Raw genomic sequence first — 24135 nt, 5'->3', positions numbered from 1 at the left:
TATTTAACTACAATGGATTTGACTTATACCTTGCATTTAGATGAAGCCTCTTGCGGGTGGTGCGGCCAACGGCCGCCCGACAGGGTCCCGCTTCCCATTTAGCGAGCAGAGATCCTACCACCTATGAAGCACCGACACTTCAAAATCCTTGACGTATCGTGTCCGACACTTTCTGACACTCACCGATACTCCGACACTTCTCGACACTTCAATACTCGTTGCAAAGACTCAAAAAAGGTTCGAAGGTTACGTTACGTTGCATTTTATGTTCCAACTATTAGATTCGTTGCATTACGATTACTATTTTATTGAGTTTAATATAAACATTTAGAATATCTTATATTTCTTTACAAAATTGATAGGTATTATAAGTTTAACTTTATTTTTTTATTAAATTATTGAATATTAAATATAATATACACTACATAAATTAAAAATATTGTATAATATCAAAACGTGTCCTAACGTGTCTGTTAGAAATATATTGTATAATTAGGGTTTCCTTATTTCTTATGTAATTAGGGTTTCCTTATTCCTTATGTCATTAGTGTTTCCTTATTTCTTTTGTATTAGGTTTGGGCTTAGCCCATTAGAGTGTCTATATATTGTAAATGCTTCTTCATATCAATACACACAATATTATTTTCAATATTCCTCTTTTCTCTCTCGTTATTCAACATGGTATCAGAGCAGCTGGAGGTTGTGCACTGGAAGGTAACTCTGAAGCAGAGGTACTAGAGAAAGCCTGAACAACATGAGCATTCCGAGGAGGAGGTGGCCTGCCATGAAGCTTCCAACAGCGGTCAACAGTATGATTGGTCTGATGACAAAGAGTGCATAAGAGCTTTCCTTTAGAGAATCGACGTCCACGACCATACCCTTGAGCAGCAACAGCGGAAGAGTCAACAGAATCTTCTCGACGTCCACGACTATATCCTTGACCAGCAAAAGCGGAAGAGTCAACAAAATCTTCTCTACGTCCACGACCATACCCATGAGCAGCAAGAGCGGAAGAGTCAACAGAATCCACTGGGGGCATAGGCATCATAGGAGGTGCTGATGACGGAGAGGGCTTAGAGGGAATTCTAAGCAAGGTAGACATCACAGAATCCAATGTAGGAACTGTAGCAGATCCTAAAATTTGATCCCGATTGGCAGAAAAATGGTCAGGCAAACCATATAAAATGAACAACATAAACAGTGTATTACGTTGTTCCTGTTCCTTAGAAACATCACCAGTGAGAGGCAGAAGTTCATTAAGATCATGTAGTAGACTCTGAGCTTTCCCCAAATATTCAGTCATAGGACAATTGAAGTCTCGAGGAGCAAAGGTAGTCATCAATTTCTGACACACACCATAGAGTCTCTGGGTATCATTGGTGTACAGTGCTTTTGCCTGACTCCAAATAGCTTCACAAGTAACAGCAGGTCAAAAGATCTGTTTGATAGACGGATGAAGAGTAGCTTTAATGAGACTACACAACTGAGCATCAATCATCTTCCACCGTGTGCGCTCTTTTTCCGCCACAGATTCAGCCTTAGTGGTGAGATGGGATGTATAATTCTGCCCATCCAACCAAAGTTGCAGATCGGAAGACCAAGTATCATAGTTGGACCCATCCAATTTATCCACACTCAACGGAGCAAGGATATAATTGGAAAAAAATAGTAGACTCCGACTTTTGTCCAGCCGGAGTCCCAAGACCAGAAACATTGGACAGAGGAGAGTCCATAATCAAAGAAAAATAAGAAAGAACAGATCGTACAACCTGTCCTTTTCTTCATGGAGATCTTGAGGAAGAAATTTATATGGAGCAACCTCCTGGATTTGATGCTCAGGGGGAGTCTGGTCTTGTTTGTCGTCTTTGTAAGTCTCTCTATGGCCTCAAACAATCTCCAAGAGCTTGGTTTGGTAAATTTAGCAGTGTTGTTCAACAATTTGGCATGACTCAGAGTTCAGCTGATCACTCTCTCTCTTTTATCGTCATTCTGCTTCTGGATCTATTTATCTGGTGGTATATGTGGATGATATTGCCATAACAGGCAGTGATCAGCATGTGATCACTCAATTGAAACAATATTTATGTCATCATTTTCAGACTAAGGATCTTGGGAAACTTCGATACTTCTTGGGAATCGAGGTGGCCCAATCTAAAACTGGTGTTGTGATATCTCAGAGGAAATATGCTCTGGATATTCTTGAAGAAACTGCTCTGTTGAATTCAAAGTCTGTTGATACTCCTATGGATCCAAGTATCAAGCTTCTACCAAATCAGGGGGAGTCATTTTCAGATCCTGAGCAGTATAGAAGATTGGTTGGAAAATTGAACTACCTCACAGTCACTCGGCCTGATATTTCCTTTGCAGTTAGTGTTGTCAGTCAATTTCTTAACTCTCCATGTCAAGAACATTGGAATGCAGTCATCCGTATCCTTAAGTATATCAAGGCATCTCCAGGAAAAGGCCTTGAATATGAAGATAAAGGTCATGATAAAGTTGTTGGGTACTGTGATGCTGATTGGGCTGGTTGTCCAACTGATAGGAGATCTACTTATGGGTATTGTGTCTTTGTTGGAGGTAACTTGATTTCCTGGAAAAGTAAGAAACAAAGCGTAGTTGGCAGATGAAGTGCTGAAGCAGAATACCGCTCCATGGCAACTACTACTTGCGAGCTCATCTGGCTTAAACACCTTCTCAGAGAGCTTAAGTTTGGAGATACTAGACATGCAACTCTCATTTGTGATAATCAAGCAGCTCTACACATTTCATCAAATCTAGTGTTTCATGAAAGAACCAAGCATATAGAAATAGATTGTCACTTTTTTCGAGAAAAGCTTCTTGCTGGTGAAATTAAAACTAGCTTTGTACCCTCTAATGAGCAATTAGCAGATGTGTTTACAAAATCTTTGAGGGGCCCTCGAATAGAATTTATATGTAACAAGCTTGGTGCAATGCAGCATACAAGTTCCAAAATCTTTGAGGGGCCCTCAAGGATCTCTCCATCCCAAACTCACTTACATGTGCAATACAAGTTCCAAAATAGTATAATAATATCATTTCCAAAATCTGTGCAATGCAGCATATATCCATGTCATGTGTGTAATAATCCTACTGGCTAGAGAATAAAAATGTAGGGATTACATACGTCTGCAACCTACAGTACAAGGAACACCGCTTATACCTCACCCACAAAGTTGTCGTCTTGTATGTCTCCACATACTCAGGATTACCGTGTAGGTGGTACACCACATACATATTATATGGCACTTGCACTCAATAAAATAGCTTAATAGCATTTCAGTAATCATCACACAATTTCATAAAAATACATCATGCATATAAATCATCCCTCCATGAGGTATGGTGGAACCAATAATGGGCAAAATCGAGGGCACAAAAGCTTACCTGTGGTGCCAAAATCTCTATCCAAAGGCTCGATAAAAACAGACAACCCAACAGTCTCACCATAAGTCAATTGCAATTTGTTCGTTATGAATACACAATTTAATATTCAGAAATCTTAATTTCATAACCATTAAACAACGTCTTCTCTTTTGTTTTCATCCTTTCAAATTCATTATTATTAAGTATTAAGTCCCGCTATTAAAGGTATTAATGTTTCCCAACAGTAATACTGACTTCCTAGGGCATCATGCCCCAATGGGAACTTTTCCTCGCATTAAAACTGGTTTTTGGTCATTCTGACAAGGGTAATCTATTACCATAAAGGGGGTAATCGATTACTGCACATGGTAACCGACTACCAAAAACAGAGTAATCGATTACTACACATGGTAACCGATTACCAAAAACATGGTAATCGATTATTGCACATGGTAAACGATTACCATACGAAAGGTAATCGATTACCACGCAGACAGAATAGAATTCTACAGAATTTTTTTGCATAATCCGCGACCCACAAGCTTCCCCAAGGTTCGACTTTTCACCAAAATAGATGTTCAAAAATATTTAACTTGCATAGATTAACAACTCTTAACTTGAATAATCAAAGTTCCCTCTTTTAGTGACTTAAACAAGCTAAAATCATGGATTTTCAAAGGAAGTGATCATGGTCTACCTATGGAGTCTTGAACTCAGAAGAAATGAGGTGGCTTGGAGCTTTATATACCACTCCACACTACTGCCATTGTAGAGCCGCGAAAATGAGCAACAAGCTAGGTCCTTTCTCTATCAAAATGGCTTCTTGAAGCTTTAAATGCCAACAAGCTTTAAGTCCTCTCCTGATTATTCAAAGTCAATTATGAAATTATTTTTTAAACTCATAATTAATTATTTAAATTCTTAATTTAACAGTGCGGGTTCTTACAGAACACTTCACCGATACACATTTTATACATAGTCAGTATTAGTTCTGACATCACTGCTCATTATTTTTACCCCAAACCTGATATCCTTGACCTAGATATTTTTCTAGGAATATTTATATTTTTATTATAATTTTTCGAAATACCTTATCGGTACACATTTATACCATGAAGCAGAACCGGTATTTGCACTTTTCCTAAGAAAAGCGATTTAAGCATTATTTGTCCTTCTCGATAATTATTCTAATCTTTCTATATTTATCCAAGGTCAATTATGGAATTATTTCATAAATTCATAATTAAATTATTTAAATTTCTAATTTAACAGTGCGGGTTCTTACAGTAGACATCCATGAGATGGATACTTCCCGAGGCAAGAGGCTGGAGCAGAGTTGATTTATATGCATACTTTATTTATATAATTTGGATATGATTATTGTACCTGAGATATGACTATTATGCTTATGTTATATTTATTGTGAGCATGAGGATTGTCCATGCCTTATTTGATAATTGTGTTTTGTTGGACATGTATGTTTTGTATACGCCATAAGATATGGACATTGGTAATGACTACGTGATATAACTTCACGACTTAGTATTTATTTTTGATATGGAGGCATTTCAAGAATTTTATTGTGGTTTTGCAATTACATAAAGATATAGATGAACTTTTATTTTGTCATGTTAATATGGAAAAAGTAATCCTGCGTGTCTTATAACTTTATTTATTTTAGCTTCCATATTTAATTGAGCTGCACTTAATACCTTAATATGATAACAATAAGGATGCATATGGGGTGTTAGATTGAACACTACCCACTTATTTTGCAGGTGAATATAACACAAAATGAATAACTTATAAACTAATGATGTGTCGCTTATTATGCGGGTTGATATGACACGACACAACAAGAATAACCTGTTAACCCCAAACTTTGTTACTTATTATACAAGTTTAAACGACACGATAAGAATTGAATAACCTGTTTACAACATGACACAATACAAATAACATTTAATGAGGGTAATTTTGGGTTCGCGGTTAAGTGCTATGACATGAATTTTTTTTGACTAGTTTTTGTCATCATAAACACAACACAAATTTAAAAACAGACTGATTTGAACACAAATTTCCCGTGTTGTGTCAATAGATCGTGTTAAAAATTGTCACCCCTACTTGAAATGCTTCCTTTTTAATGCAACATATTTATCCTCTTGTCTATTTTATATTTATATACTCACTTTTTTCTTTGTTCAACATACTTCTATTTTAATGCAACATACTTCTATTTTATATTTATTTACAGGTAGCGATATATGGTTATGAGACTCTTGCGCTAAATCCACCTCATGCTTATAACACCTTGTAGTTTTAAAATACTTAATTATAGTTAAAATATTGGTTAGAGGGTTTATTTAGTAAAAATCTTGAAATCCGGGTAAAAATACACACGAAGGGTAAAATGATAATTTGGCAAACACCTAACCTTAGTCTGTGAGATGATAAAATTATATTTAATTTGGTGAAACTAATGATGGAAATGGATTCAAAACAAAATTTGGAGTGGATAGACACTTTTTGAAAAACATTAATGAATAGTGGTCGTTCCCGGAGTGGGAACGACATTCAGCAGGACGTTCCCATGGTGGGAACTATAACACCTCACATTTTTAAGTTTAAATATTAATATGTTAAATGAGAATTAAAGGAAATGATTAGTGAAAATCCTGAAAAGAAGGTCAAAATACGTAAAACGATAAATTGATAAATTGTTGTTAACCTTGTTACCAATTAATTTTACTTAGTATAAACTAAAGGATGTAGAGGAAATATAAACAAATGATGTATTATGGTACCCAAGTAGGTGATGAAATCCGTTGGCCTTGCTTCATTAGATGGTAAGGGAATTTAATAGTCTATATAAACAAAAGAATAAAGTGAAATCCTTAGTGTTAAACAAAGTTAAGGTCCTTAGTGTTCATAACATCCAAGTCGGTTCTCTTTAGTCCCAAAATATCAAAGTAGGTAATCACTTTGTTCCTCCAAGCGGTGGAATTTAATAAGCCAAGGGTGCAACCTTGTGTCAAGCGTGGAACAACAAGGAAAGAAGAATAAAAAAATAAAGTGAGGTCCTTGTGCCAAGCGTGGACCAAAAAGAAAGAAGTAAAAAGCTTAAATCCTTGTCATGATTAAATCCTTGTCATGCTTAAACAATCAAGTCGGTCCTCTTTTTCTTACCCCCAACATGACCGCCTATAGCTTTCCTTTCCTTCTTTTCATATGGCCAAGAGAATTCTGATTGCTTAAAACATCAAGTCGATTTTCATCTTGTTCAAAGCATCAAGCAGCTGAAAGTTTGCTTCTCAACTGTACAACCAAGGAGACCTTAAGCAGCTCAATCCTTTCTTCTAAAACCGTAGCAGCCCAAGAGAGTTAAGAGGAGCTTGTGAGTATTTTCTTGTCCCTAAAATGCTTAATACTTTGAGGAAAAGAATCCTTGTGTTCTTGTGGTCATAATCTTGTATTTTCCTATTCTTGATAAGTGGTAAAAAATGAGTTTTCAATCATATATCATGTGCACCAAGGGACTGACTTTGGAAGGAGTTTCATTTAAATATGTTATGGCTTGATGGTTGATGAATCCCTTGGATTGAAGTACAAAAACATGGTTATATTTGAAAGAAAATCATGGACTTTGAAATAGGTCATTTCGGCCAAGAGGAGAAAATTGTGTAAACAATATGTTAATAAAATTATAGGTGGAAGTGGATGTTGGTTTCTATAAGTTTAGATGATGTTATGAAGTGTATATTAAGTGATATAAGTGGTCAAGTCATAAGTGAGTTGGTAGAAAATTAAATGAAAACTAATTTAAGTGTATGCGACGTGCTTTTGGACCTAGAAGAAATAATTGAGAAAATGATATTTTGACATTTTTCGTATTCTGACAGAAGTGTCGCGTATTGACGATTCCTACATGGTTGTTGTAAGTTGCCGTACGTTGATTTGAACCCCGAATCGTGAGCTCGGTGGATTGCCCTTGGTCCTGGATCAAGTGGGATTGAGGTGAGTAATTAGGACCATGCTTGTAGAATTAGTAGCCCGCATATGTTCTTATGAACAATAATTAATTAAGAATGTCCTCTATGTAGGCATTTCTGTTGTATAATGAGCTCAAGAAATACTGTTTTGGAGCTAAGTGAAGAGGCTTATTGAGGTAACCTCTTGGTATTGGGATTTGATCCCCTTGTGTGTTTCACCATGCCCGTTGAGGGTGATGGTAGGAAATGTATATGATTAGTGTAGAATAACATGATCATGCATTTAGTATGTATGCTGGTACATAGGTACCGAGTCTCTGGCCAGTAGACAGTTTTGCCTTCGGGTGTTTCGGACTTCCACTGGATAGGTCTCCGAGAGGGAGTTCCAATTGACCTAGGGTCGTGGTATGTGATCCGGATAGGAGCACACTAGGAAGTCTCGGGTGTATGCGGATGGGAGGGGTACCTTGGTTGATGTTCTAGGAACACGCCTTGGATGAGACCCATAGGCTTATATGCCGAGGACGTTGCGTGGTATTGGTAGCTACCATTCTAGCTTCGTCGTATTTTGCATCCTATGATCCCCGTCTTCTCTAAGTCCCTTGTTGTATCCTGTTTTCAAGAAGTTATTTATATTATTTATATGCATCGAAGTGAGCCATTGGGCGGAGTATTCTCCAGAACCTCTGGGTTATTGAGATATATTTGTATATCTCACCCCGTCTTGGGGGCTTTATTTCAGGAGGTAGCAGTGGTGCAGGAGCGACGGGCAAGAAGCGCGCAGGATGATTAGTTGGAGTATTTGCAGTATTTTGCATTTTGGTGGCCACTGGGCCTAGGCTAGACTTAGGTCATGAACATTCCATATGTATGTAGGATGAGATTCATGTCATTTTGCATAAGTCTAGTACACATGTCATTTTGAGGTTTTTACATTATGTTGTATTTGAAGACTTTAAGTTGTAAAGTGTAATATGCATGTGGAGATTGTAAACTGTACCTGAATACTTGATGCAATATGTAAGCATGTAATATGATGGAAGGACAATAGGCCTATTTTAGGAATATGATGATGTGAATGCTTAGAAAATGCATGTAAATGGACTTTGATGATTGAAACGTATTAAGTATTAATCAAGTGAGCAGTATGATATAAATCGTGTATTAACTATAAACTGAGTTGGGTTGTAAGTACCCCAAGGAATTGTTGGTCCTTGTGTGTGCCACCCACTGATTATTAGGTACTATTTGAGGTCATAGGCCACTTGTACAAAATTGGGAAACGTTGGAAAAACAAAGGAAACTCTGGCGAAATTTCTAGGAAATTGACAGTTTTTAGGTAAACTTTGGGAGAGCACATCTCCCTCCACAGAGGTCCGATAGGAACGTTCCATACGCTGTTTTGAAGCTTGAGATGTCCTCTAGCTTATGGTAAAGTTTGGCATAATTATAGGTTGGAAGTCGTCCTTGAGAAGGCTGTGAGAACAGACTGCTCATTTGCTTACTGCACTTGTGGCAGTTCTGGATCAGTTTTGGGAATTTTATTCCCGCTTCATTTCTTAGTCAAATTAAGTGTAGAATATATCAAATTGAAGTTTTAGGTGTCTAGTTTGTTGTATAAAATTTTTAGAGAAATTGGGTGAGTTTATTTTCTGTAGTAATTCGTGGAGTGAGAGACATTTGGAGCTGTTTTGGCGTTGGTTGGCAGTTTTGCTTGTCCCACTTCAAACGGCGATATCCGGAGCAAACGAGCTCAAAATGACTCGTGTAATGGCTCATTAGAAAGGTATTTAAGTAAGAAAAAAATATAGCTAAAGATGGAGGTCTGGTTTTGTGCGGTGTGTCCGCAGAAAAATAATTACCGAACCATGTTCGGATAGGTAGAAAACGTAAGATTGAGGAATTGGCTAAGTGGGTTTATGGGAACCCCTTAGTGTCTTGTATTAAGTAAAATAAGATATAAAAATAGTTTAAACAAGTATTCCGCAAGATTTTACAGTTATGGTCACAACTTTTATTTATTACGCGTTTTACGGTTTTAAATGCTCGCGTAATAAATGGAAAAAGTTTACTCGCATTTTATAAATGAATTGCTGTGATTGTAATTGCGCTTAATATCATAATTAATGTTAACAATATCGGTGTACAACGGGCTATTACAGGAATGATATTCAGTAAGTTGTTCCCAAAGGGGAAACAACGTTTCCAAAGTAGGAACAATATTTAGTAAGTTGTCCCCAAAGGGAGGAACAGAGTTATCATGGAGGGAACGACGTTCCTAGGTTGGGAACGTCATATAGTTATTTTTGGGAGAAAAATATAGTTTGGAAAAATTTATCGGAAATCCAAATATAATGTTGAGGGTAATTATTAAATCACTTTGGTGAATGTTAAAATGATGATTTGATGATTAGAACATAAATTAATTGGATGATTTGAGAGTTAATTGAAGATTAGTGGTGTGATTGAGTGATTTTAAATGAGGTGGCACTTGTGGGGCCTACCTCACTTAAGTGGGATATTAGGGCACATGACAAGTAGTGAGAGTGCATCATCTTCCTCACTTTCTCCTTCAAAAATCGCAGCCCCCTTCCACCATTGAAGAAAAGAGTTAAAACTTGAGAAATTCATAACTCAAGCTACACTCAACGAAATCGAACGATTCCAAAGCCAAACTTGTGTGAAATTTTGAGAGGAACACATTTCTACCCTTATTTTCAAGTGGGGAGCACTGTGTGAAGAGATCCTCCCCAAATAAAGTGACGGTTTTGAAGTTTTGGTGGGCCATTGGAGGCGGCTTGACTTGCTTTGATGCTTGAAAACACATCCTAGGAGTCCTTGGAGATCATTTGTGGTAAGTACTCCAACTCTTGACTTGATTTGATGATGGATTGAAAATGGGTATAAATCTTGAATATGTGAGTTGATCGAAGTAATAAAAATTATTATGATGAAGTTTGGTAACTTAGACAAATTTGGATGGATGAACTAGGAGTTCTTGAAAGAAACAAGGTGTTGAGGAACGGTGTAAATGTGTTATGGATGCCTTGAATCATTAATAATAAGATAAAATGAGTGTATAATGCATATGAATTGAGTGGAAAACCTTGTCCCCCTTGATATGTATTTTTGGCCTAGAGGGAACAATTAGGGGAATATGATGCTAAGTGATAATGTATGGTAAATGAGAATTGTATTGGTGTTGAGAAAGGTTGTGTAACCATGGAGTTGATTGGGTGTGATTGAAACACATTGGGTAACATTTTGGGCCTTGTGGCCGAACCTATAGTGTGATGGAGGGATTGCAATGTTATTTGTTGTGCTTGTTAGACAAGTTAATTGATGATCATGTGTGTGCGACCATTGTAGGTGGCCTCCCTCGGACAAGATCGTAGAGGACTAACTCTTGAAGCTACCTAGTTTGGGAGCTTCTAACAGGTAATCCCTTGGTACTGCGGTTAATCCCCGTGTGAGCTCCACCATGCCCATTGGGGTAGTGGTTGGAAAGTTGTATATTCAATGATGTGATTATAACATGCTCATGCACACATATATATATATATATATATATATATATATATATATATATATATATATTAGGTACATAGAGTGTACCGTATCTCTGGCCAGTAGATAGATTGCCTTCAGGCGTTACGAACTTCCACTGGATAGGTCTCCATGAGGGAGTTCCAGTTGGCCTGGGGCCATAGAGCTGTGATCCTTTGAGGAGCACTCTAGGAATGTCTCGGGTGTATTGGATGGAGGGTGCTTTGGATGATGTTCTGGGAACACTTCCTTGGATGAGAACCCGTAGGCTATATGTCGAGGACAATAGGCCGGATGTCGCGTGGTTTTGGCTATGACCATTCCAGCTTCATCGTATGTTTACTCCCTATGCTTCCCTACTTCACTAAATCCCTTGATTTATCCCTTTTTGGTTATAATGATGCATTATTGATATTATATCTGAGTGAGCCATTGGGCGGAGTCATCTCCAGAACCTCTGGGTTACTGAGATATATTCGTATATCTCACCCCGTGTTTGGGGCATTATTTCAGGTAGTTGCAGGGGGACTGGAGCTGTGGGCAAGAGGCGCATCGGGTGAGCACTTGGAGATTGGATGATTTTTTGCATTTTGAGGCCACTTTTGGCATAGGCTGTTAGTATATAGATGTCCTAGAGACAATCTTTTGATTAGATTAGGACATATGTGGACCTTTTTATATTGTCGCAAATAAATAAAAGCACTCTTTATCCTGTTTCATATTTTGTCTCAATATTATAGTTAATATTTTATATGAGTAACTGGATGAACCCCTTGGAATAAAATAGGTATCTCTTGAGTATCTGTGATGAGATCACGATCATGAGGATTCAAGGATACTGGATGTTTATTCCTAATTTTATGTTCCTAGTCTAGAGACACTGAGAATGAGGATCAGTGATCTCGGGTAAGACTAGCACGACTTATCTACTTGTATTCGGATGCAAGGTAAAGACCTCATGAGCTGTAGATATGGAGATGTCTTAGCTAAAGTCGTGGGTGGACCTATAAGGGTATAGCTCGCACTGAACAGACCCACAAAGAGACTCTATGAGGAAATCTTACAAAGTATCATTAGAGCAGTCTCTTAATATTTGGGTATGTCTTTCCTTAGACCATAAGTTGTCACCTAGACTGTGTTCTAGAAGGCATATTTTGATTGAATACCTTATCTTCCTGAAACATGGAGACTCATAGGTATACTTTTGGGCATGTCCTGAAAGAGCACATGCCTAAGGTGATAAGCTGAAGGAATTCGTCAAATCTTTGTAAGGGATTAGGTTATCTGTAAACCGGAGAAATCGGGATGACATTTACAGGACTCAGAAATCTTTGCATAGTAAAAGAGATCATGAGATGATCTGCCTTTAGAGTCAGTAAATTGAAGATTCCCTATTTCGAATAAAGCTTACCCTAAACCCCAAGGGTTGATACGTTTCCTTGCCCTAGGTTTAATGAGAAGGTAACCGAGACGAAAGGAAATACATACGGTAATCAAATATGTATAATATGATGATTATGTCATTAACCTAACTAGCTCTGAGGCAACAAAGCATTGCTAGTGCTCTATGTTGTCATTAGATAGATTATGGGCTTGTTGGGCCCAAGCCCATTTATGTCAGTGGCTATGTTGGGCCTAATGGGTCACACACTAACACCTTATTGTCATGATGATATAGCATTAAAGGTATTGGGCCTAATAATGGTTGTTAGCCCAAAAACAAAGTTTGGAAGCCCACCGAAAAGGGAAAAGGGCGCATGGATCATGTAATGGGCTTGGATGGTCCAAGACATTACTAATTAATTTAATTAGTTAAATTAATTATCAAATATTTAATTTTTGAATTTTGAATTTGAATTTTGAATTTTGAATTTTGAATTTTGAATTTTGAATTTTGAAATTTGAATTTTGAAATTTGAAATTTGAAATTTGAAATTTGAATTTTGAAATTTGAATTTTGAATTTAGAATTTGAATTTTGAATTTAAATGTTTGAACGTTTGAATTGAAATGTTTGAATTCGAATTTGAATTGGCTATGAAAAGTTGTTTCATAACAAAAGGATAAGATAAGATCTTGTTGGAACAAATCCCTAGTATCAAGAGGAGATCTTTGATCACATCCAAGGCTGAATTTGGGGCGCCACTTTGGTTGTTGTGAGTGTCATCTTGTCAACCAAAGAAGCTCCAAATCATATTTGGTTTGTTGAGAGAATCAGTGGGCTAGTTGGTTCAAATTTGAATGCAACTACACAACGTATTTGGATTATTTTTGGGGTTGAATTGGGCACACCATATGACTTGCCATATGATGTTTGTTAAGTCAGATTTTTGTTAAGATATTGACTTGATATCGTGAGGATATGATAGGAGGTTGTTGGCAAGATTTGATTTTGCAACAACTCCATTTTTCCTCTCTATTGTGCGCTACTTATGGTCAGATTTTTAGAGAAAAATCTGATCCAATTTTGATAGTTCTCTCATCTCCTTTGGTCATCCTTTTGTTAGGTTTTTCTTAAGAGGTTTTGAAAAATAACCTAGCTATATATCATCAAATCCATGCGCCAATTTTGTGGAGTTTTAAGCTGAAAATTTCACTCTTCTAAACACCTTAACCTAGCCTTCTCCTTCACACATTGGACGCCTAGCAAGCTTTTGTGGTGATCAATTGGTGGCTTTTCAAGAAGAGTTCTTGCATCTTGACGTGGGTTGTGTAGATCAACGTTAAAGGGTTTGAACCCTTCAAACCTTACACTAATCTCCTTGGTGTTTGAATCATAAACAAAGGTAACATCATGCTGTCTTAAAGCATGAGTCTTGATGGCATGTGTGATTCCGCATGAAAATTTTTGTTTTTCCCTCTCTCATGCTTCGGCCTTCAAGGTCAATTTAACTTTAAAGTGGTATCAGAGCCCGGTTGCTTTACCATCGGCGGGTGATGTTACCTTGTTTGTGAAAATTGTTTTTCACGGTAAAAATTCTTTAAAGGGTTAAAGCTTGAATTTTTGCATATGGATTTTGAATTACAATGCTTTAAATTGTTAAAGTTTTTGTTTTATGAACATGTTAATGTGATTGCTATGTTCATATATCTATATGTAGTCATGGTTTTGTTTCTTTTTCTTTGTGAAAGTTTTAAAAGGAAACACCTTTTTGAAAGGGATGATTCGGCCATGAAGGGTACTTAGAGTACCTTGATTGTTTTTTTAATTTTTCTCCATGAATTGTTTCATGAGCATAGCATGAATTTTTGTGACAAAATTTATAATATACATGCATATATGATTCAGCCATTAAAAGGTTTATGGCTGCGTGCGTGGTTTAATTTTGTGTTCTTTAAGAAAGAGTTAACAAAATTTGAATTATAAATGTTGTTATATAATTCGGCCATTAAGAGAAAATTAAGAAAATTTGAATCATGATTCTTGTAATTATATTTTAATTCTTAAAATGTTAAGACGTGTGAATGAACATGTTTTATGATATTTGATATCTTGTGCTTGCAAAGTTGTCTAACCTTTTAGGTGCAAAAAGGAGGGCGATGGTCATGGTGCTCGAAATTTGAATTTCAAATTTTTAAATTAAAGGTGTAATTTTGCTCTATTTAAATTAGAGGTTTAATTTGAATTTTGAATTTTGTAATTTTTCATTTGTCCCTCCAGAGATGTTTTGGAGATTCTTTAATTATTTGTAATTAGAGAATTAGGCTAGTGGCGTTTAGACGACAAGCAGCCCTGGCTTGAGAAGCAAGATGGACGAATGTGCGAGCACCATGACTGTCTCAAATAAAAGTGTTTTATATGCTTGTATGCTTTGTACGACTAGTATGCATGAGATAGTGTATCACGAATGTACGCTTTCGTGACTTAAGACGTCTAGTATGCATGAATTGGACAAATCGCGTTTGTATGCCTTATTATGCACGTCCAATTGCGACTAGTGTAAACCGATAGATGTTTGACATAAGTTACGACTAGCATGATAACATACATATGCGTTTGATGAGACTTAGTAAACCTTAAATAAAAGGAACCCTTAAAAGGAATAAATTATTAAGCGCATGATTACCTCCCACCACCAATATTACTCAAACCTCCTCTAAATAGTGGTGCTCCACAACTCAGTTGGGACCCACTATTTCGTTAAGCAAGAGTAGTGTTAGAAGTGTGAGACACTTAGGGTGCTGGTTAATGCTTAACTGAGGCATAAGTTGCAGGCTCAGCCGGGCTTATGTGCTTATGGTAATAGTGCTAGGTTTGTTGCATGAGATGCACCACTAAGTGACAAGGAGTTGTCAATCTAATGTTAAGAGAGGGTATGAGATACTGTTGATAAGGATAAACCCATTATTTAAATTAATCTTGCGGTCACAGACGAGGGTTAAAATAAATAATCGCACTCTTAATCTCACTAAGGTAAAATATAAAATTAGATTAACCCTAAATCAAATGGTAAGGCATAAAATTAGATTAACCCTAAAATTAGATTAACCCTAAATCATATCTTTTAATTCTTCATCAAATCTTTCTATGAATCTCTATCAATTCCTAATCAAAATCTTGATTTGTTTCTGTTTTTATTTAAGATCCTACAGATTGGGCTTCAAATCTTTGTTATGATTCCTTTACCTTCAAAATGAACAAGATATCAAAACATTAGGTCAATTTTTAAATCTTTATGATTTTATCATATAACACCTTGAATTCCATGCAATCTACCATATAATTCTTGTAGAATTTAGCTTAAAACATGGTAAACCAAGGGTTTATCAAACATTTCCAGATTTGAATATTGTTGTCCTCAGCAATCAATCAGAATAAAACTAAAAAAATAGGGAGTAATAATCTTCATTTGCATGGAATTTCATAGTAATGATTCAATCAGAGACATGATTACAGAGCATTCAGACTCTAAGTGTTGGACAAGTGGCTTCAATACTTAAAAAGGGGGTGAATTGAGTTTTACAAAATCTTTTTGCAAAGTGTCTTCTTTGATATTTTAAAAACCATTTCTTCAATAAAATGATTTAATAAGGAAAAATATAAGTGTGAGAGCAAGTGTAGTGATCAACAAAGTAAGCAAGCGAATATATAAAGACAATCTAAAGTGCAATTTCAATACTTAAGTAAAGAGGTTAAGGTTAGAGAAATTGCAAACTAGATGTATCCTGGTTCGGTCACCACTACCGTGACCTACATCTAGACTGAAGTCGCTCGATCAATTCTTTTCACTAACTATCAAGCTTGAGGGTGCTTGACAAACCACTACAACCTTTCAAGACTTCGGGCTCTTGATGCCTCACAATTTTTCACTCCAAATTTTCTTAGGAATTTGGTGACCTCTCTAGTGTATAGGGTTCACTCCCCTAACTATTCAAGAAATCAAATGGAGGTGTTTAACAATGGCTAAGTACTCTCAAAGTACAAATAATACAAGTTGAAGAATAATGATTGTTGACATTCTCACAAGAATAAAGCTCAAAGAGAATTTAGAGTAAATACCTTTTTTGGTCCTCAGCAAATTTCACGATGCCCGTTTTAGTCCCTAGCAAATAAAAGGCCCATCGTGGTCCCTATGAAATTCAAAATGGACCCATTTAGTTGAAATCGTGGTCCCTCACAAATTAAAAAAAGATCCATATTAGTCCCTAAAAGGACTAAAATGGGTCCATTTTGAATTTCTTAGGGACCACGATGGGCCTTTCTATTTGCTAGGGACTAAAGCGGGCATCGTGAAATCTATTGAAGACCAAAAATTGTATTTACTCGAGAAGTTATGATTAAGAAGACAAGAATAATGCAAGTAGTATGATAATAAGTTAGTAATAATGATCAAGAAGTGTGTCCCATCAAGGGGAACAATAATCTCTATTTATAGAGGGCCCCCATGGCTGTTTTTACACTCATTTTCGCAAACTAGCTAGCCGTTTTATAGCCGTTATTTTGTCTTCTGCACAGTAGGTAATCGATTACATTGTTTGGGTAATCGATTACCAACCTGTTGTAAGGTTGGTTTTCACCCCATAATGGTTTTCTCTTGATCCAAATCAGTTTCAAATATTTTTTACACATTTGCTAAACATTGAGAAATATATTTTTATGTTAGGAAAGTTTTTGAATGTCAAACCATGATTTAATGCATGTATTTGAAAAATACTTTGAGCTTCGTTCACGTAAGGAATCAATTACCCTTTCAAATAATCCTAAGTCTTATGATATGTTACTTTGAGATTTCTTGGACTTAGAGTCTTCTCTTGAAGCTTGAGTCTTGATCTTGTTTAGACTTTTTTTTTATGGTTGCACTTTAAAGCTTTCTTTCCATGCTTGTTTGTTATCATCAAAATCGTTCAACCTTTATATTCCTTTCGTGGAGTGCATTGGTTCCACACTAAGGTATGATACATCAATCAACAAGCTTTATAATTCATCAGTTAAAAGCTGCAACAAAATTTCTGAAGATCAAGAATAAGGAAAATTTCCTGAAACACTCCCTCACTAGGAATTCAATTCACTCATACTCAACTGTTTAGAGGGTTGGTGTTTCACTCGTATCTCGCTGAATCAACACTACCATAGACTTGCTTATATTCTCGCTCTCCACAGTTATTGTGACATATCCAATAGATCAAAAGGTCTTTACTCAGGTTGTAACTTGGCCTGGCTAAAGGAAGGAAAAATTTAGAGAATGAGTTCCAAGATTAAAATCCAGATTCAAAGAGGAATAGGTGCAATCGTTTAACAATTTGTAAACAACTATCTCCTTCTTTTTGGTCCCCTCTTCTTCTTGTTCTTTTGAACTTTTCTCTTGTTTGTCGTTCTCTTTTCTCAGAACAAGTTTTCTTCTTTCTTTTCACTTATTTTCTTTTTCCTCTTTCTGAGAAATTTTCCTTTTCTTTGTTTGTTTCTTTTTCATTCTAACCAACCTTACTTTCTTAGCTTTTGCCTTTCTTCCCTGTGCTCCCATACATCACAATTTATGTAATCAATTAATTATCATTTGTTCCTCAATTCAAATCTGAAATTTAATCTCAAATAAGGTGAGGATTTATATGGAAAGTGGCTTATTCATCTTCATAGGTTTTCAAATAATAAACAGGCCTAGACTCAAAAGGGTTTAACTAAGGAATGTCAGCAATGGTTGGCTATTTGGCCATCTAGTTTAAAGAAAGAACATGCCTCAATCATATCCATAGAATATATCAGATACCAATTCAAACAAGAAACAAATCAAGTTCTAGAGTCTTTCATACAGTGGGATGCACACTCAATAAAATTTTTCTATATAGGCTCAAAACCCCACAGCTATGAATGCACAGTAATTTCACTATTCTTTATCTTAAAAAAATTTCACCACTAAAGAGAATATTCAATGAATCATGAAAATCATTACATTGATGCTCATTATGAAAACTTAAGAGGGTGCATCATCATACTCTGAATCAAATCATTAATCAAATTTCCTACCAATCTTCCATTTAAAAGCACTGAGTAAAACTTTCAGATTTTCACAAAACAATGGATTGGAGTTTTTATTATTTAAAACTCTTAAAAATTAATTTCAATTTCTAAAAAAATGTTGCATTTAAGGAAAAGAAAAAGGTTTAGATAGTTCCCTGTACTAGCCGGATGTTCTGGGTATACTCATGCAATTTCTCCGGTTCATTTAGCAATACCCACTGATGTACTAAGCGCTTCCCATTCTCAGATTTAAATGTTGTTGTCCCCAGCGACTGATCTAAATCTAAAAAAAAAATCGCGTTGAGAGTTAAGAACTAGTGGATTCCTCTGAAACAACATCAATCAGAACTATCAGTCATCAGTGCTGAAATACCATATTGCATCACAAGGTTATCTCATACCATAACATTAAAAAGAAATAATCAAAAAGAAAACAGAAATAAAATGAAAATAGCTAAAGTGATCATTCATCAAGCTCCTCGTCCTTTGCATCTCGCACAATGGCAGGTGTCATGACGGTATCCTCATCCTCACCATCCTGGCCCTCAGTAGCCGGATATGTAACACCCCGTATATATCCGGTAATGTTATCATAATATCGTATTAAGTTGCGCTTAATTAAAATGCGGAATTACTTTTTTTTCTTTTCAATTATGATGCCATTAACATTACCAACTTGCTTAAAAATCAATTAATAAAACATCGCCTGTATGTAATTGCAATAAAACAGATAACTGAAATACTTCATAACAGATAATATAAGTGTGGCTCTAGTCACGGAACTACAACAACGTAGACCGGACCATCTAACAGTTTATACAACTCCAAACTACAAGTACTAACAGAAAGTGTCATGGACAATCCCCATGCTCACTCAAATAAGGCAACATGCCCAACATCAGTCTCAACAACAACATATCATAAATAGCAGAAAACATAAACAACATCCAAATCCAGTCATGCTAACATAAGCAGTAAAACATAATCAGCTAAGCTCCGGCCTCCTGCCGCCTGAGACATCAGTACCCATACTACGTGATCCTGAAATAAGCATTCCCCAAACGTGGGGTAAGATCTCTAATCTAGAAATCTCAGTAAGTCAATGAGTCCTCAAGGATCTTCCACCCCAAGCTCACTTACATGTGCAATACAAGTTCAAAAACATTTTATCATTTATCATTTCTAAAACAATGCAATGCAGCAGATAATCATGTCATGTGTGTCAATACTAATCTACTGGCCAGAGACAGTGCAGGTATACGTCTATCACCTACACACCGTGCAAGTACCACTTGCATTCACCCCGGTACACCGTCTTGTATGGCGCTACATACTCAGGCTTCCCGTCAAGATGAAACAACACATGCATATTAAAAGCCATTACATGTAAAGTTCAATCAACAAATCAAATATCCGAAAGCATGTACACAGCATGCATAAACCATACCCCCATGGGACATGGTGGAACCACAACATGGCTAAACCGAGGACACGAAAGCTTACCTTGCAAGCTAACTCCAAAAGCCAAGAGTCCACAGCTCAAAGTCCAAACACAGCAGATTCACAATCTGTTATGGACCAATACTATATCAATAAAATGCAACACAAGCATAAAACTTAAAGACAACGCATTTCCTTACGTTTAACGTCTTAAGGCTCCATACCAAGCCATAAGTCCTTAATCACTTGATTCTGACTTAGTTTAATTAAAACAGAAGTTCAACTTCATCAATCTAGGGTCCACAAACCCCCAATAGCCTACTGTACACACAACACAGCTACTGTTCTACGAAATCCCAGAATATCCGGATATTCCTCGGGACCATATCCGGATATGCAATATCCGGATATCTCACTGGACATATCCGGATATGCAATATCCGGATATCCAAAATCCCATATCCGGATATCTATTATCCGGATGCTCAAAACCCATATCCGGATATCACATATCCGGATATTCATCGGGCACTTATCCGGATATTTCACGACAGAATGCAGAAAATGCATTTCGTGAAGATATCCCTCCAAGGTTGGGTTTTTACCGATTTTAAACACCTAAACATGCATTTCTAGGTGTGTTCAACATTACCCAACAACAAGTTATCATCTTTAAGCCTTAACATGCATCAAGCTTTCATTTTTAAGTTCAAAAACTCAAGACCAAAGGTGACAAGGCTTACCAAAACTCAACCAGCCAACAAGAGGTGCTCTTGGAGCTCAAAAGGTCACTCCAAGATTCTGTCTCTCTCTGCACACGAAAATGGTATACCAAGGTGGTCCTTTTACTCAACAAGAAAGCTCCTTTAAGCCTCAAAACCCAATGTGCAAGAAGGTACTCCACCCAAACCCCAACTCAGAGCACAAACAGCCCCCAAACAGTGGCCAAACCTCAAGCACAACACCCTCACACCCTCTCAAGATGTTTCCCAAATGTTTCCCAAGTGAAAGGATGAAGGAAAATCAAGAAAGATCAAGACTTGGTTCAAGAATGGAAGGAAAGGCCAATAGGGCAATCACCAAGTAGCTGATCAACTCCCTCTCACGTTGATTTTCTGTTTTCTAGGGTTATGTGCCCTTAAAAATGGGTATTTATAGCCTAAGCCACTTAAACACACAGTATTAACTTTAATTGCTACGCTTAGCATTTTAATCCCAAACTTTGGATTATGAAACTACATAATTTTCTAAGATTTATTATATTTTTCTTATAATTTTCTGAGCACTTTTCCGGTACGCGCTTTTCCAAGCCAGTACCGGTTTCTAGTACCAGTTCTCATTATCTGGACTTGAAACTCGTTTTACAAGTCCTACATATTATTCTAGTAATTATCATGCACTTACATTAATTTTCCGGGATACTTTTTTGGTACGCATTTATACCGACTAGCAGAATCGGTATCTGCATTTTTCTTCCGAAAAGCGACTTTCAGCATTATTACTCACTTACTATAATTATTAAAGCCTCATAATAATTATTAGAGTCAATTATGGAATCATTTTTAATTTTTCATAATTAATTAATTAAATACCTTAATTAACGGTGCAGGTTCTTACAGGATACGAGTTGGCCCCTCTCAGTGCAGCGTCATAGGCATCCTCCTCAGATCCACATAAGGCTCGGGCTGGAAGGATGGTGGTCCTCTTTTTCAACTATCACTTGATCACCTTAGTCTCTATCTAATTTTTTTGTATTTTCTTATTTAATTAACTAAAAGTGAAATAACTAAAATAGAAAAAGGGTAATACTTCTCTTATGTTGCATAAGAGAAGTATTATCTCATGCTCAAACAAAAGTTAGGAGAGAGAAAAAAGTTGGAAGTGAGAGAAAAAAATTCTTGTGGGACCCATTTGAAAAATGTGAGTGTAGGAGATAAAAAAAAATTTATGTAACATAAGAAAAATAATTCCCATAGAAAAATTAACAATAGTAAAGTGTTGGGTTGCCTCCCAATTAGCGCTTGTTTAACGTCACGAGCCTGACATACCTGACTTGTGATCATGGTGGCTCAAAGCATGATCTTGGTGATGACCAAACTCCACTATTCAGAAATTGTGTCCTACCACAGTGCTCTTCTGCAAATGGATGAGGTAAAGTAGTCTCAGGAAGTTTGAACTTGACTTTTACATGCTTTTCTTTGCTACTAGGCTTCTCCATCTTAACTTTTGGCTTACTTTCTTGAGAAGACTCCTCATTGTGCTCTTCTTCACCTTTCCTTTCACCAATATAGAAGACTTGATCTTTCAGTTGAGCTACATGTAGGGAAACTTCGTTGTCAAAGAAATTGAATACTTCTTATTCTCCGTCTACCCATAAGATCAACTCACCTTTAAGTACATCAATCAGCGCTCCTGAAGTTGCCAAGAAAGGTCTTCCAAAGATCATTGAAATTGTGGCATCTTCCTCTATATCAAGGATGACAAAATCAACTGGGATGGTGAATTTGTCTACCTTTACCAGTATATCCTCAATGATGCCATAAGCTTGCTTTGAAGAGCAGTCAGCCAGTTGCATTATCGTCCTTGTGGGCTTCACTTCAGTAATCCCCAGCTTCTTCATCATGGAGAGTGGCATGACATTGATGCTAGCTCCAAGATCACATAAGACGTTATCCACTTCCACTTTGCCTATAGTGCATGGAATGCTGAAGCTCCCTGGATCCTTGACTTTGGTAGGTAACTTCTTTTGGATGATAGCATTACATTCCTCCTTCAGATTTACTGTCTCACATTCTCGCAACTTACGCTTCCTTGATAACAGATCCTTCATGAACCTTGCATAATTTGGCATATTCTCTAAAGCTTCAGCAAAAGGAATGTTGATCTGCAACCTCCTGAATATGTCTAAAAACTTTGAATACTGCTGCTTCTAAATCTCTTTCTTTAATCTCTGCGGATAAGGAATTCAAGCATATGGGGAGAGATCTAAGGTCTTGTCTTGCCTTTCTAAATCTTTCTTCTTCTCCCACTTAAACAGTTTCCTTTCAACTTTTTCAGGATTGCTCTTGTCAACTTCAATAATATCCTTTGCCTTTTCTTTCTTCTCTTCCTCAGCCGATGCTTCTTCATCCTTCTTCTTTTCTTCAGGCTGCTTCTATATAGGTTGAATCACTGTCCCACTTCTTGTGGTAATTGCATTGCACTGCTTTCTAGGATTAATGATAGTGTCTCCCGGGAAGGTACCCTTAGCTCTCTCAGCAAATTGCCTTGACAACTGGCCAATTTGAGTTTCAATATTTCGGATAGAAGCTTCTTGATTCCGGAATGAAGCTCTTATTTCATCTTCGAAGGCATTTTCATTTTGAATATAATCGGAGGTGGTCTTGGACAGCTGTGCAAAGGCTTTCTCCCACTCTGAAGTGTTGCCTTGTGGTGGGGGCTGTTATTACACTGGAAGGGGAGGATTAAGTTGATGGTTGGATTTGTAACTGAATCTTGGATGCTGATTCTGATTCTTCCACCCTTGATTATAGTTATTTCTAAACTGGTTCCTCCCCGGATTATTCTAGTTTTATTGATCATACCAGATTTCGTTGACTTCAGCATTCTCAGGTGCCTTCATAAAATCACAGTCTTCAGTAGCATGAGCATTTGCGCATATCCCACAAGTAACTTGAGGAGTGTTAACAGAAGAGACTTGAGAACTGACAAATTGCTTTGTGAGAGCATTTAGTTGTGCTTGTTGTTTCTTATTTATTTACAATATTTGTTCATTCTGAGCCAACAGTGCATCGTAGTCGTCAAGCTTCATGATTCCTGCTCTCATTTGTGAGACGGGAACATTATCGAACTCCTGAGAGTAAAGATTCCAGCAATTCCAGTGCTTCCTCTGGAGTTTTTGTTTTCAATGATCCCCCTGCTGCAGCATTCTCCAAGGTTCTTGTGCTCGACGTCATTCCTTGGAAGAAGATTCGTCATTTCTCCCAAGCTTCAATTCCATGTCGGGGACACTTTCAGAGTAGTCCTTTAAACCTTTCCCATGCCTCGTACAAGGATTCACTTTCTTTTTTGTTAAAAAGCAGTGATCTCTGCTTTGAGCCTTGCCATATTTGAAGCTGAGAAGAATCTGGCCAAGAACTTGGTCGCCAATTCATCCCAATTGGTGATGCTTCCTTGATGCAGTGACCGCAACCACCCTCTTGCTTCTTCCTTTAGTGAGCATGGGAAGAGTCTGAGCAAGATGGCGTCACGTGAGACTCCATTCATCTTCAAGGTGTCCCAGTAGAGCAAGAAATTCTCTAGATGACTGTAGGGGTTTTCG

At 36.9% G+C, this 24135-nt stretch overlaps 1 non-coding gene across 1 annotated transcript; it reads left to right on the top strand.

Moving 5' to 3' along the window:
* The first annotated feature begins 23807 nt into the window (after nucleotides 1-23807).
* On the top strand, nucleotides 23808-23915 carry LOC133288975 (small nucleolar RNA R71). Its single transcript, XR_009748425.1, has one exon. It is a non-coding gene; the product is annotated as a small nucleolar RNA R71 (small nucleolar RNA).
* Nucleotides 23916-24135: the final 220 nt, after the last annotated feature.

The sequence above is a fragment of the Gastrolobium bilobum genome, unplaced genomic scaffold (genome assembly GCF_033153095.1).
Source record: "Gastrolobium bilobum isolate Gb01-03AN ecotype WA unplaced genomic scaffold, APGP_CSIRO_Gbil_v1 utg20183, whole genome shotgun sequence".
NCBI lineage: Eukaryota > Viridiplantae > Streptophyta > Magnoliopsida > Fabales > Fabaceae > Gastrolobium > Gastrolobium bilobum.
This window is presented reverse-complemented; position numbering and strand designations above follow the sequence as displayed.